We start from the raw sequence: 13,819 nt of genomic DNA on the forward strand, positions 1-13,819 counted from the left end.
TAAGATGTAGAACACAGGTGCTTTGAAACCTTGTTACTCAAAGTGTAGTCCTCCACAGATGAGCAGCATTGTCATCCCATGGGAGATTGTTAGAAATATAGAATGTCAGGCCACACCCCAGATCTACTGAATCTGGATTTAAATAAGATTCCCAGATGATTCATATGCATGTCAAAGCTTGAGAAGCACTGTCTTAAAAGACCATTCTTTCTGTGTATGTTTGAAGTGTACAGCGTAATTATATTGATCTTAATATACATATACATAGTGAAGTGGTTACCATACTCAAGCAAATTAACATACACAGCATCTCATCAAGTTACCTTTTTTCTTTTTTTTTTTTTTTTTTAGAGACGCGGTTTCACCACATTGGTGAGGCTGGTCTCAAACTCCCAGGCTCAGGTGATCCACCCGCCTAGGCCTACCAAAGTGCTGTGATTATGGGTGTGAGCCACCGCGCCTGGCCACCTTTTTTCTTTTCTTTTTCTTTTTTTTTTTTTTTTGTGGTAAGAGTACTTAAAGTCTAAGAGCTTTTAAAGTAAAGCCAAGAGATTTATAAATCAATTTGATGTGAATCTGTGTAATTAAGCACTAATATCTATTGGATTAGATTCTCATTAGATTAGATTCTTATCTCACTATTTGATGGGAATGTCTGACAATGAGCCCCCAACAGAAAGTTTGCGTTATCATGTGCTTTGTAGTAATCCCTCCAAGAGACTTAATAGAAAGGATTTATTTCTGCTCTAAATTTTGAAACTAATTAGTTGATTTCTACTAACTGTGAATGGGGAGGGACTCGTGAATTTAAAATTTATCTTGAAAGATGTTTTTTATTAACCTCAAGCATTGTTCTTCTCACCTCCAGGAGTTAAAGAGCATGGGAAAGAAAGACAAGAGAAATTGCTTTATTGTCGTAAATCTGTGCCTGTAAATAGACAGAAGTTGCTTAAACAAAACTAGCTCTTGAATCTATAATCTGATATATACATTTGCTTGAATTTTACTCATAGAGGAACAGGCTCCAAAGAGGAGTTTGATGTGGTCAGTTGGAGACAGAGATGAAAAATTTCTACACTAGAAGCTTTTCCACAAAGGGAGGAAATCTGGATACTTAAGGGCTTAACAGCACTATTTTCACTTCTCCATTGCTTTGTAAAATAATGTTATTTGGACTGAAGTTCCAGTTTCTCCTCCATAGGACTTATGTGTCCCTGGCTGTCTTTATTAACATGAGCCAGTGCTATGGCATGATAAAAACAGAATCAAGGGGAAAAAAAACCTAAGAAGCTTTCCAAAGAGAACGTAAATTGCAAAAAATCTGGAACTTTCTCTTGGGTGTAGAAACTCCCACTTGGCTTTGGAGTGTCTAGTTCTTCTTCCTTAAAAAATATACCAAAATTGCACAATCAGGTGGGATTAGAGGACACCAAGATTATGGAGGTTTAATTTTTTCAGGCTCTTTTACCTCTGAATATAACTCAGAACTGTTCAGTTGGCTCTCACGAAGGAACTTCTGAACTTCTAACAACTACTTGATGACAGAAACTGCAACTTGCATTAAAGCTTGGATAAAAAGCAATATTTAAACTGCTTGGAACCTTTGCTCTCCAGAGACACTGTCCTAAAACAGTCAAGTTGGAAGAGATATGGTTTGAGAAGCCCACTATCATCTTTGGAGTTGAAGGTTTACCAAGCTCATTCTTTCTGTTACGGTTCAAATTATCTAACAGAATCAAGGGGAAAACAGAATCAAGGGGAAAAAAAAACGAAACATGAGAGAAAAGGATGGTAAAGAAAACAGAATCCATATCTTATCTCAAAATATAGTTTTAGCCTATTAGTTTAATGTGTCTTTTTCATTTAATTCAGTTATTTACAGAGTACTGTATTTTGGATGTTTTTCCCTTCCAAATCTCATGTTGAAATTTGATCCTCAATGTTGGAGGTGGGGTCTAGTAGGAGTTTGGGTTGTGGGGGCAGATCCCTTATGAATGGCTTGGTGCTATCCTTGAGGCAATGAATGCGCGCTCCCTCTATGGGTTCTGTGGCAGCTGGTTGTTAAAAAGAGCCTGGCACCTTCCACCTCTTGCTTTCTCTCCTGCCATGTGATTTCTGCACACACCAGCTCACCTTCACCTTCTGTCGTTTCTGTCCTGAGTAGAAGCAGCTCAAAGCCCACACCAGATGCAGATGTTCAAGACATCTTGAACTTTTCTAGATGTCAGAATCATGAGCCAAAAAACCTTTTTTTAAATAAATTACTTGGCCTCAGATATTCCTTTCTAGCAACACAATGGACAAAGACAGAAAATTGGTACCAAGGAGTGGATTGTTGCTATAAAGATACCTGAAAATGTGGAAACAGCTGTGCAACTAGGTAATGAGTAGAAGTCTCAGATGAAAATGAGGAGCTTATTGGGAACTGGAGTAAAGGTCACCATTGTTGCATAGCGAAGAACTTGGCTGCATTATGTCCTGTGCTCTATGGCTTTATGGAGGGCCAAATTTAAGAATAATGACCTGGGGTATCTGCAAGACAAATTGCTAAGCAGCAAAGCCTTCAAGGAGTGGCATCGTTGCTTTGAATAGCTTATGATCAGATATGACAGCAAAAGAATGATCTAAAGTTGGAATTTATTATTTAAAAAGAAGCAAAAATCAAAACTACATTAAGATATCAACTCACCCCAGTTAAAATGATTTTTACCCAAAACCGTTGGATAAAATAACAAGTGCTGGTGAGGATGTGGAGAAAAGGGAACCCTCATACACTGTTGGTGGGAATGCAAATTAATATAACGATTATGAAGAGCAGTTTAGAGGTTCCTCAAAAACCTGAAAATAGAGCTACCATATGATCCAGCAATCCCACTGCTAGATACATACCCCAAAGAAAGGGAATCAGTATGTCTAAGAGACATCTACACTCCTATGTTTATTGCAGCACTGTTGACAATAGCTAAGGTTTGGAAGCAACCTAAGTGTCCATCAACAGATGAGTGGATAAAGAAAATGAGGTACATATACACAATGGAGTACTATTCATCCATAAAAAAGAATGAGATCTCTATATTTGCAAAAGCATGGATGGAACTGGAGATCATTATGTTAAGTGAAATAAGCCAAGTACAGAAGGACAAACATCACATGTTCTCACTTAGCTGTGGGAGCTAAACATTAAAACAATTGAATTCATGGACATAGAGAGTAGAATGATGATTAACAGAGGCTGGGAAGGGTAAGAGGGGGAGGTTCGGGGAGGTAGGGATAGTTAATGGGTACAAAAAATAGAAAGAATGGGCTGGGCATGGTGGCTCATGCCTGTAATCCCAGCACTTTGGGAGGTCGAGGTGGGCAGATCACCTGAGGTCAGGAGTTCAAGACCAGCCTAGCCAACATGGCGAAACCCTGTCTCTACTAAAAAATATAAAAATTAGCCAGGTGTGGTGGCAGGCACCCGTAATACTAGGTACTTAGGAGGCTGAGGCTGGAAGAATTGCTTGAACCTAGGAGTCAGAGGTTACAGTGAGCTGAGATCACACCTCTGCACTCCAGCCTGCGCAAAAAAAAAAAAAAAAGAAAGAAACAATGAATAAGATCTAGTGTTTGCTAGTACAACAGGGTGACTATCATCAATAATAATTTAATTGTGCACTTAAAAATAACTAAAAGAGCAAAATTAGATTGTAACACAAATGATAAATGTTTGAGGGAATGAACACCCCATTTACTCTGATGTGATTACACATTGTATTTTTATTTGTATCAAATTATCTCATGGACCCCATAAACATATACCCTACTAACTACCCACAAAAATTAAAAATTAAAAACAATAACAATACAAAATATTTCCTTAAAGTAAAAAAAAAAAGAAGCAGAACATAAAAATTGGGGAAATTCAAAGTCTGAATGTAGTAGAGAAGGAAAGAATGTTTTCAGGAAACAAATCTAAGGGTACTGTGGAGCAACCACTTGCGAAAGAGATTAGCATGGCTAAAAGGGAGCTAAGTGCTGCTATTTAATACAGTAGGAAATAGGACCTGAAGGCATTTCGGAAATTTTTGAGGCTGCTCCTTCCATCCACTGGCTCAGAGGCCCAGAAAGACAGAAAAGTTTTGCAGGAGATGCCAGGGTATTGCTGCTCTGTGCCATCTGAGGATGCTGCTCCCCAAATGCTGACCACTTTGAGTGGAGCAACCATGACTCAAATGGCCCCAGATACATCTCCAGCTAACACTCTAGAGAATGCAAGCTGTACACTTTGGTGCCATCCATGTGGTGCTAAGTCTGCAGGAATGCAAAATGCAAGTGTGGTAGAGGCTTGGCAGCTTGCACCTAAATTTTATAAGATGTATCAGAAAGCCTGGGTGCCCAGACCACCCTCCAGACCTTAGAATTATAGAGCCACTAGTAGTGTGCAACTCCAGCTTGGAAAAGCCACGAGCCCAGATTCCAACCCATCAGAGCAGCCACCTGGGCTATACCCAAAATAGCCATGGGGGTGGGGCTTCTCAAGGCTTGGGAAGCCCAAACTCTCCCGCCAATGTGCCCAGTATGTAGAAAATGGAGTTAAGGGAGATTATTTTGGAGCTTTAAGATGTAATATTTGCCCTGCCGGATTTCAGACTTGCTATAGAGCCTGTTACCTTTTTCTTTTGGCCGATTTCTTCCTTTTAGAAGGAAAATGTTTACCCAATTACTATACAACCATTTTATTTTAGAAGTAAAGAATTCATTTTTGAATTTACAGGTTCACAGCTGTAAGGAACTTACTTTAAATCTCAGACAAGGACTATTGCTATGGAATGATTGTATTTTACAATATGAGGAGGAGATGCTATTTGGGGGCCAGAAGCAGAATGGCATGGCTTGCATGTTTGTTACCCCAAATCTTATGTTGAAATTTGATCCCTAATGTTGGAGGTGGAGACTTGTCGAAGATATTTGGGTCATGGGGGCAGATCCCTCATGAATGACTCGGTGCCATCTTTGCAGTAATGAGCTTGTTCTCATTGTGTTAGTTCTATGAGAGCTGGTGGTTAAAAAGGGCCTGAAACTTCTGTCCCTTCTCTTGCTTCCTCTTTTGCCATGTGATCTCTACACAGCAGGCTACCTTTGGCCTTTGCCTTGAGTGGAAGCAGCCTGAGGCCCTCACCAGATGCAGACGGACAATCTTGAACTTTCAAGTCATCAGAATTGTGAGCCAAATAAACCTTTTTTCTTTATAAATTCCCGAGCTCCAGGCATTCCTTTATAACAACACAAACAGTCTAAGACACAGAAGCACCTACAAGAAGGGATACGAACAGATTCAACTTTCCCTTTTCCTTTCTTCTTTTGAAACCTAAGAGGCACACAGCAGAAAGGGTAAGATACACTTGGGTTTAGGATAAAAATCAATGCATGAAAATTGAGATTCTCCACAAATTTGGCTGAGTCTTTGGCCTCCTGGTCTTAACAGATGTAAATTATTATGAGGCCAAAGCAGAGTTCATACAAATATTGATTTGTATAAGCTTCAAAGACTAGGTAAATATACAGTATAATTACAATGGGAATTCTCAGTTGTTCAACTATGAAACAGAACAAGTGTTTTCTCTTTAAGATCAATTTATGATAGAAAGAATAAAGCATTATCTTGGCTTGAGGAGGAATTGTCTCTGTGTCCTAAGACCTGAAAATCAGACTGGGGCAGTGATAAGAGGTTAACAAAGGAAAATGTAAAAGCTAGGGAAGTGGGGCAGAAGTTTGTCAAAATGGGCTTAAAAGAAACAAGCACTTGTAGTAAAACTCTGTCAAGTATTTCCAGGGAGCGATTTACTTTAGAGTTAATAATAGAGATTTGAGTTTGGTGTTAGAGATTTGTGCGAGATTGTTAAAGCAGATAATGTTTGGTAAAAGCAAAGGGTGACAATTAGAAAGCAGAAATCAAAACATTTCGTGAGGGCCGGGCGCGGTGGCTCACGCCTGTAATCCCAGCACTTTGGGAGGCCGAGGCGGGTGGATCACGAGGTCAAGAGATCGAGACCATCCTGGTCAACATGGTGAAACCCCGTCTCTACTAAAAATACAAAAAATTAGCTGAGCATGGTGGCGTGTGCCTGTAATCCCAGCTGCTCAGGAGGCTGAGGCAGGAGAATTGCTTGAACCCAGGAGGCGGAGGTTGCATTGAGCTGAGAGCATGCCATTGCACTCCAACCTGGGTAACAAGAGCGAAACTCCGTCTCCAAAAAAAAAAACAAAACATTTCGTGAGATTTCCAGTTCCTTCAGTATTCAGGTATTTGTCTTACTGACTCTGAATAATGCCAACTAAAGGGTAATGGCCAAAAAAGAGGAGCTATTCTATGTACTGTACGTGGCCTTAAGATAAAACAAATGGGGATTAAATTCAATTTTCCTCTTTATTTTATATCATATTTTGTCATAAATCATTTTCCAACTGAAAAATGTTACAAAATGCTTCAGCAACTTTACAAATGCAATAATCATATTATTTAATGCTGAAATGAAACTCTCTCTGAGTTAGAAAATGGGAGTTATTCAAGAGCAAACAGTATACGTTACAATCAATTATATCCTAAATAACAAAATCTGTAGTGCACAAGCCATTATAGCTTCATAGAAATTCAGAATGTTGTACTTAATAAGGCAATTATAATCTGTCATCCCATCCTCAAGATAAGCAGTATTGCTCCAGAGCTTACCTTATGGATTTCTTTGGTATAAATTAGACCTACTGAAGTATAACTAAGACTTTTTAAATGTCGTATTAATTTTACCCTATGGGATATGTAACATGTTCCTAAATTCTAATATGTTCATGTTAATTTTTATAGAATGTCAATTAAAATTAATCTTCTGCAGAGGAAGTGCATTAATACTTTATATGTAATACTGTAATTGTGTCTGCAGGCAATAGTGATTGTAACAATTACTATGGTAAACTATGAAGGTGAATATGGGATAATAGGATTGTGTTTTTAAAGATGTAATGTTAAACATTATCATAAAAAATTTATTTTTATATCATTATGCACTCTCATAAGGCCACCAGCACTTTTTGTTTTGTTCACTTTTTTTTGAGATGGAGTCTCCCAGGCTGGAGTGCAGTGGTGTGATCTCAGCTAACTGCAACCTCTGCCTCCTGGGTTCAAGCGATTCTCCTGCCTCAGCCTCCCGAGTAGCTGGGACTACAGGCATGCACCACCACGCCCAGCTAATTTTTGTATTTTTAGTAGAGATGGAGTTTCACCATATTGGCCAGGCTGGTCTCGAACTCCTGACCTTATGATCTGCCCACCTTGGCCTCCGAAAGTCCTGGGATTACAGGCGTGAGCCACCACGCCCGGCCTTGTTCACTTTTTTTAGAGACATTTCTGACATTATGACAGCTATGACGTCACTAGGCAATAGGAATTTTTCAACTCCATTAAAATCTTATAGGACCACTGCCGTGTATGTGGTCCACTGTTGACTAAAATATCATTATGCGGCACATGATTGCACAGTGAAATTTATTCTTATTATTTTGAGATGGAGTTTTGCTCTTGTTGCCCAGGCTGGAGTGTGATGGCACAATACAGGCTCACTGCAAACCCCTGGGTTCAAGCAATTCTCCTGCCTCAGCCTCTCAAGTAGCTGGGATTATAGGCACCTGTCACCATGCCTGCCTAATTTTTGTATTTTTAGTACAGACGAGATTTCACCACATTGACCAGGCTCATCTTGAACTCCTGTCCTCAGGCAGTCCGCCCACCTCGGCCTCCCAAAGTGCTGGGATTACAGGTGTGAGCCACCATACCTGGCCCTGTCCAGTGAAAATTTTTTTTTTTAATTTAGAAAGAAAGAAAGAAAAAGAATGAAGAAGAGGAAGAAAAAGGAAGAGAAAGAGAGAGAGAAAATGGGAGTATTGCTTTCTCGCCCAGGCTAGAATGCAGTTTAGTAATGGGTATTGAAAACCTCTTTTATACCAATAATTATACTTGATGTAGACAGGAAGGAATAAGGGAAGAAAATAACAAACAAGCAGCCAACCGATATTTCATTTAAACCTATGAAATGCTATGCGATTACTGAGGAGCGATTTACTTCCAATTATGTAGTCGCTTTTGGAATAGGTGTGAGGTGGTAATGTATGTTTTGTGTATTTGAAGTGGAGAGTTCTATAAATGTTTATTAAGTTTACTTGTTCCGGGTCTGAGTTCAAGTCCTGGATGTCCTTGTTAATTTTCTGTCTCATCGATCTATAGAATCGTTAGCTCTTCTTGTTACATGGATCCTTTTGCCATTATGTAATGTCCTTCTTTGCCTCTTTTGATCTTTGTTGCTTTAAAGTCTACTTTATCAGAGGCGAGAATTGCATCTCCTGCTTTTTGTTTATTTGTTTATTTTTACTCTCTGGTTGATTGATAAATCTTCCTCCTTCTCTTTGTTTTGAGTCTTTGTGTATCGTTGCATGTGAGATGGGTCTGGATGCAGCATACCGATGGGTTTTGGCTTTTTATCCAATTAGAATATATATAAGTTTAATACTGGCATTTGATGCTAGCTGGCTGTTTTGCCCATTAGTTAGTGTAAAATTTTCATTGTGTTGATGCTCTTTGCTTTTTGATATATTTTTGGAAAGGCTGATATTGATTGTTCCTTTATATGTATAGTGCTTCTTTCAGAAGCTCTTGTAAAGCAGGCCTGGTGGTGGTGAAGTCTCTAAGTACTTGTTTGTTGGCAAAAGATTTAATTTTTCCTTCGATTATAAAGCTTAGTTTGGCTGGATATGAAATTCTGGGTTGAAAGTTCTTTAAGGATGTTAAATATTGGTCCCCACTCTTTTCTGGCTTGTAGGGTTTCTGCTGAGAGATCTGCTGTAAGTCTGATAGGTTTCCCTTTATGGGTAACCTGACCTTTCTCTCTGGCTGCCCTTATTATTTTCTCCTTCATTTCAACCCTAATGAATCTGGCAATTATGTGCCTGGGGGTTGGTCTTCTTGAAGAATATCTTTATGGTGTTCTCTGTATTACCTGGAGTTGAATATTACCCTGCCTTGCCAGGTTGGGAAAGTTTTCCTGAATGATATCCTGAAGAGTACTTTCCAACTTGGATTCATTCTCTTCATCACATTCAGGTACACCTATCAAACGTAAATTAGGTCTTTTCACATAGTCCCATATTTCCTGGTGACTTTGCTCATTCCTTTTTATCCTTTTTTCTCCAATCTTGTCTTCTCGTTTCATTTCACTGAGCTGGTCCTCGACTTCTGATATCCTTTCTTCTGCTTGATCAATTCGACTGTTTAAACTTGTGCATACTTCGCGAAGTTCTCGTGTTGTGTTTTTCAGCTCCATCAATTCACTTATATTCCTCTCTAAATTGTCCATTCTCATTAACATTTCATCAAACCTTTTTTCAAGGTTCTTAGTTTCTTTGCATTGGATTAGAACAAGTTCTTTTAATTCACAGAAGTTTCTTATCACCCACCTTTTGAAACCTGCTTCTGTTATTGGAACACACTCGTTCTCCATTAAGCCTTGTTCTGTTACTGATGAGGAATTGCGATCCCCTGTGGAGGGAGAGGCATTCTGATTTTGAGTATTCTCTGCCTTTTTACGCTGATTTCTTCCCTTCATTATATATTTATCCCTCTGTCGTCTTTGTAATTACCGACTTTCTAACTAGGTCTCTGAGCGGACGTCCAACTTGTTGATTCCAAGCGCCAAAATCTGAGCAATCCACTGCGCCGGCCAAAACAGCGGTGTTAAGATTGATGGTGCTTTTCTGCCCGGGAATCTCCAGACTGTGCACCAAGAACTGCCGTGCTAAGGCGCCAGCAAAACCACCGCGCTGGCCACAAGAGTCACCCTGGAGACCCGTGGGGCTCCTCCGCTGGGAATCTCTTGGTCTGTGAGCAACAAATATTCATCTGAAAGTGTGGCATCCTCTCGTTCTCTGAGCTTTCAGTGGGAGCTACGAGCCCGAGCTGCTAGTGATCAGCCATCTTGGATCTCTCTCCTCCAGTGAAAATTAAACCTTTCTTCCTATCTGATATTTGTCTCTCAGATTTCCTCCCCAGAGGCAATCACTATTGTCAACTTGTTTTGCATCAATCCAAAAATTACAATTAGTAGTGTGCAATGACACAGTATCAACTGGGTGTGGTATGGTGACCTTCCAAAAGGAGGGGCTACATCAATAAACAATTTGTTAAATACATTACTATTGGAACATCCTTACCCTGGAAATCTATGTAGTTGTTTAAAAGGATGAGGTCAGTCTGCAAGTACTAATGGTGAAAAATTGTACAAAAAAGGGAAGAGATAGAATAGCACATGTAGTATCCTACATTTGTATACAAAGAAGGATATATATATATAATTTTTGGATTGATGCACAAGAAACTGCTAATAGCAATTACCTCTGGGGAGGAGATCTGAGAGATAAAGATCAGACAGGAAGAGAGGTTGAATTTTCACTGGACAGTCATGTTCTGCATAATGACCTTTCAGTCAACAATGGACCGGGTACATGACAGTGGTCCTATAAGGTTATAATGGAGCTGAAAAATTCCTATTGCCTAATGACATCACAGATGTCATAATGTCATTGCACAATTATTTTATTTTAAAAATAAATCATGTGTAGCCTAACTGCACAGTATTTATAAAGTCTACAGTAGTGCCCAGTAATGCCCGAAGACTTCACATTCACTCACCACTCACTGACTCACCCAGAGCAACTTCAAGTCCTGCATGCTCTATTCATGGCAACTGCCCTATGCAGCTATACCACTTTTCATCTTTTATACCATATTTGTACCGTAGTTTTTCTATGGTTTTTTTTTTTTTTTGGTGGACAAAGTCTTGCTCTGTCTGCAGGTTGGAGTGCAGTGGCGCAATCTCGACTCACTGCAACCTCCGACTCCCTAGTTCAAGCGATTCTCCTGCCTCAACCTCTGGAGTAGCTGAGATTACAGGCATGCACCACCACTCCCAGCTAATTTTTTGTATTTTTTTGTAGAGACAGGGTTTCACCATGTTGGCCAGGATGGTTTTGATCTCCTGACCTTGTGATCTGCCAACCTCGGCCTCCCAAAGTGCTGGGATTACAGGTGTGAGCCACCATGTCTGGCCCCTTTTCTATGTTTAGGTTTGTTTAGATACACAAATACTTACCACTGTGTTACATTTGCCTACAGTATTCAGTACAGTCACATGCAGTATAGGTTTGTAGCCTAGGAGCAATGGGCTATACCATTCAGCCTAGGTGTGGACTAGTCTATACCATCTAGATTTGTTAAGTACACTCTGTGATGTTCATACAAGAAATCACCAAATGCTGCATTTCTCAGAATGAATCCCTGTTGTTAATTGATGCAAAACTATATTTTTGTACCATTACAGTTTTTTAAAACATGTATGTAATTTTTTTTAAAAAACAAACTATTGAAAAAGATAAAGGCTATTAGACTTGATGATTAAGGGGCTTTGGCAACTTTGAGAAAATAGGTTCAGTTGAGTCATGTGAGTATTGACAGTGGTCAGAGAGGATACTTCAGGAAGACAAAGAATTTATCCAGAGATAGTTGAGGTTTGTTGGAATAAATTTGCAATTGGTCTGTTGTGTGTGTCTGTATATACATATATATATTTAATATATACTTATATATACCTTTCTCTAGTTATAGAAAGGCAATAATGGATTTTATATGGGACTGGAAATTTGCAAGTAGGATGTGACAGGAAAATATACTGTTCAGGAATTTAGAGTGCCACTGGGAGCACTTAAGAGGCGAATAGAGGGTAGCCAGGGTGGAGGAGACCTGGTGAGGATTGAGGGTGAGCTAGGAGGGATGCTATTATAATGGAAATAACTTGAAGGATGTTTTGTACAGCAGGAAAAGTAATTGAATAATAGGAATAATGTCCATTTTAGAGGCACCTATATCGAGGCAGTAACTTTTACCTACTATTCAGCAGATTAATAGAAAATTACAAGATTTCAACTACAAGGGATGTAATTCTATTTTATTGTAGCCAGTAGAGAAAAAGCTGTTTAAAGCTGATTTTATATGATCAGGTTTTACCAAATGAGAAATAGTAGAAATAGTAGGCTAGCTTGACATAGTGCCCACTTTTTCATTATAGAATTTTGTTTTTCTGCAAAGGAGGTTTTTCCATCAAAGGGGTAACTTAAGAGACAAAATCAAGAGTGGGCCTAATCAAAATTCTGCATATTGTTTTTGAATAAAACAGTAAGTGCGACTTAAGACAACCTGAGGAAGATGGAATCACCCACAATGGTTATTTCATTGTACTTCCAGATGAGTTCTTGGTAACCCACCATAAAGTGTTTCTGGAGGTAGTTAAGATGTACTCTATGGTATCTCATGGTTGAAGTATATCATGTGGTTGAAGCTACACTAAAGTGAAATAAATCAATGTTTGGCCTTAAAGATGCTATTATTGTCTCTTGATCACAACTAAATCCCTGATGAGCTACAAATGTCTGAGGTCATTCTTGAACCTGATTTTGTAAGATTACATTGTAACAGAACCTGCCCATGGGGCAATGAGTCTGGTGTTTCTTTTGATGGTAGGTCAAGCCAGATTCGGGACTAGTTGAGAAACTGTCCTTATTATGGCTCATACATGAGACCGTGCCTTCTAAACTGGATTTAAGTTATGTTTCCTGAAAAAAAAAATGCAGTACTTACACACAATAGAGTACTATTCAGTCACAAAAAAGAATAAGATCCTCTCATTTGCAACAACATGAATGGAACTGGAGGTCATTATGGTTTTTTTTTTGAGACGGAGTTTTGCTCTTGTTGCCCAGTCTGGAGTACAATGGCGCGATCTCGGCTTACTGCAACCTCCATCTCCCAGGTTCAAGCGATTTTCCTGTCTCAGCCTCCCGAGCAGCTGGGATTACCCATGCCCAGCTAATTTTGTATTTTTAGTAGAGACAGGGTTTCTCCATGTTGCTCAGGCTGGTCTTGAAACCCTGACCTCAGGTGATTCGCCCACCTCGGCTTCTCAAAGTGCTGGGATTACAGCGCATGAGCCACTGAAGCTGGCCTGAAGGTCGTTACTTAAAGTGAAATAAGCAAGGCACAGAAAGAAAAACATCACATGTTCTCACTTATCTGTGGGATCTAAAAATCAAAACAATTGAACTCATGGACGTAGGGAGTAGAAGGATGGTTTCCAGAGGCTGAGAAAGGTAGTGGGGAGCTGGGGGGAGGTAGGGATGGTTAATGGGTACAAAAAATAGTTAGAAAGAATGAATAAGACTGAATATTTAATAGCACAACAGGAGGACTGTAATAAATAATAACTTTATTTTACATTTTAATATAACTAAAAGTATAATTGGATTGTTTGTAACACAAAAGATAAATGCTTGAGGGGATGGATACCTCATTTTTCATGATGTAATTATTATGCATCATATGAATGTATCAAAACATCTCATATACCCCATAAATATATACACCTACTGTATACCCACAAACATTAAAATAAAAAATTTTAAAAGGAACTATTCTATCACATAAGCATAAGCACGTGCGTGCGTGTGTGTGTGTGTGTGTGTGTGTGTGTGTGTGTATTCCTTAAAAATACAAACTGGAACATGAGTTCTTGCTAAACAATATATGTTAGAGATCTTTTTTTATTGTTAGACATAAAACCACCTCACTCTAACAACTGCATAGGATTTTTTTTTTTTTTTGACAGAGTCTTGTTCTGTCGCCCAGGCTAAAGTGCAGTGGCACGATCTCTGCTCACTGCGGCCTTGGCTCACTGTGACCTCCACC

This window comes from Aotus nancymaae, unplaced genomic scaffold, assembly GCF_030222135.1.
Source record: "Aotus nancymaae isolate 86718 unplaced genomic scaffold, 86718_ANA_hifiasm-v0.15.2.pri h1tg000058l, whole genome shotgun sequence".
Taxonomy (NCBI): domain Eukaryota; kingdom Metazoa; phylum Chordata; class Mammalia; order Primates; family Aotidae; genus Aotus; species Aotus nancymaae.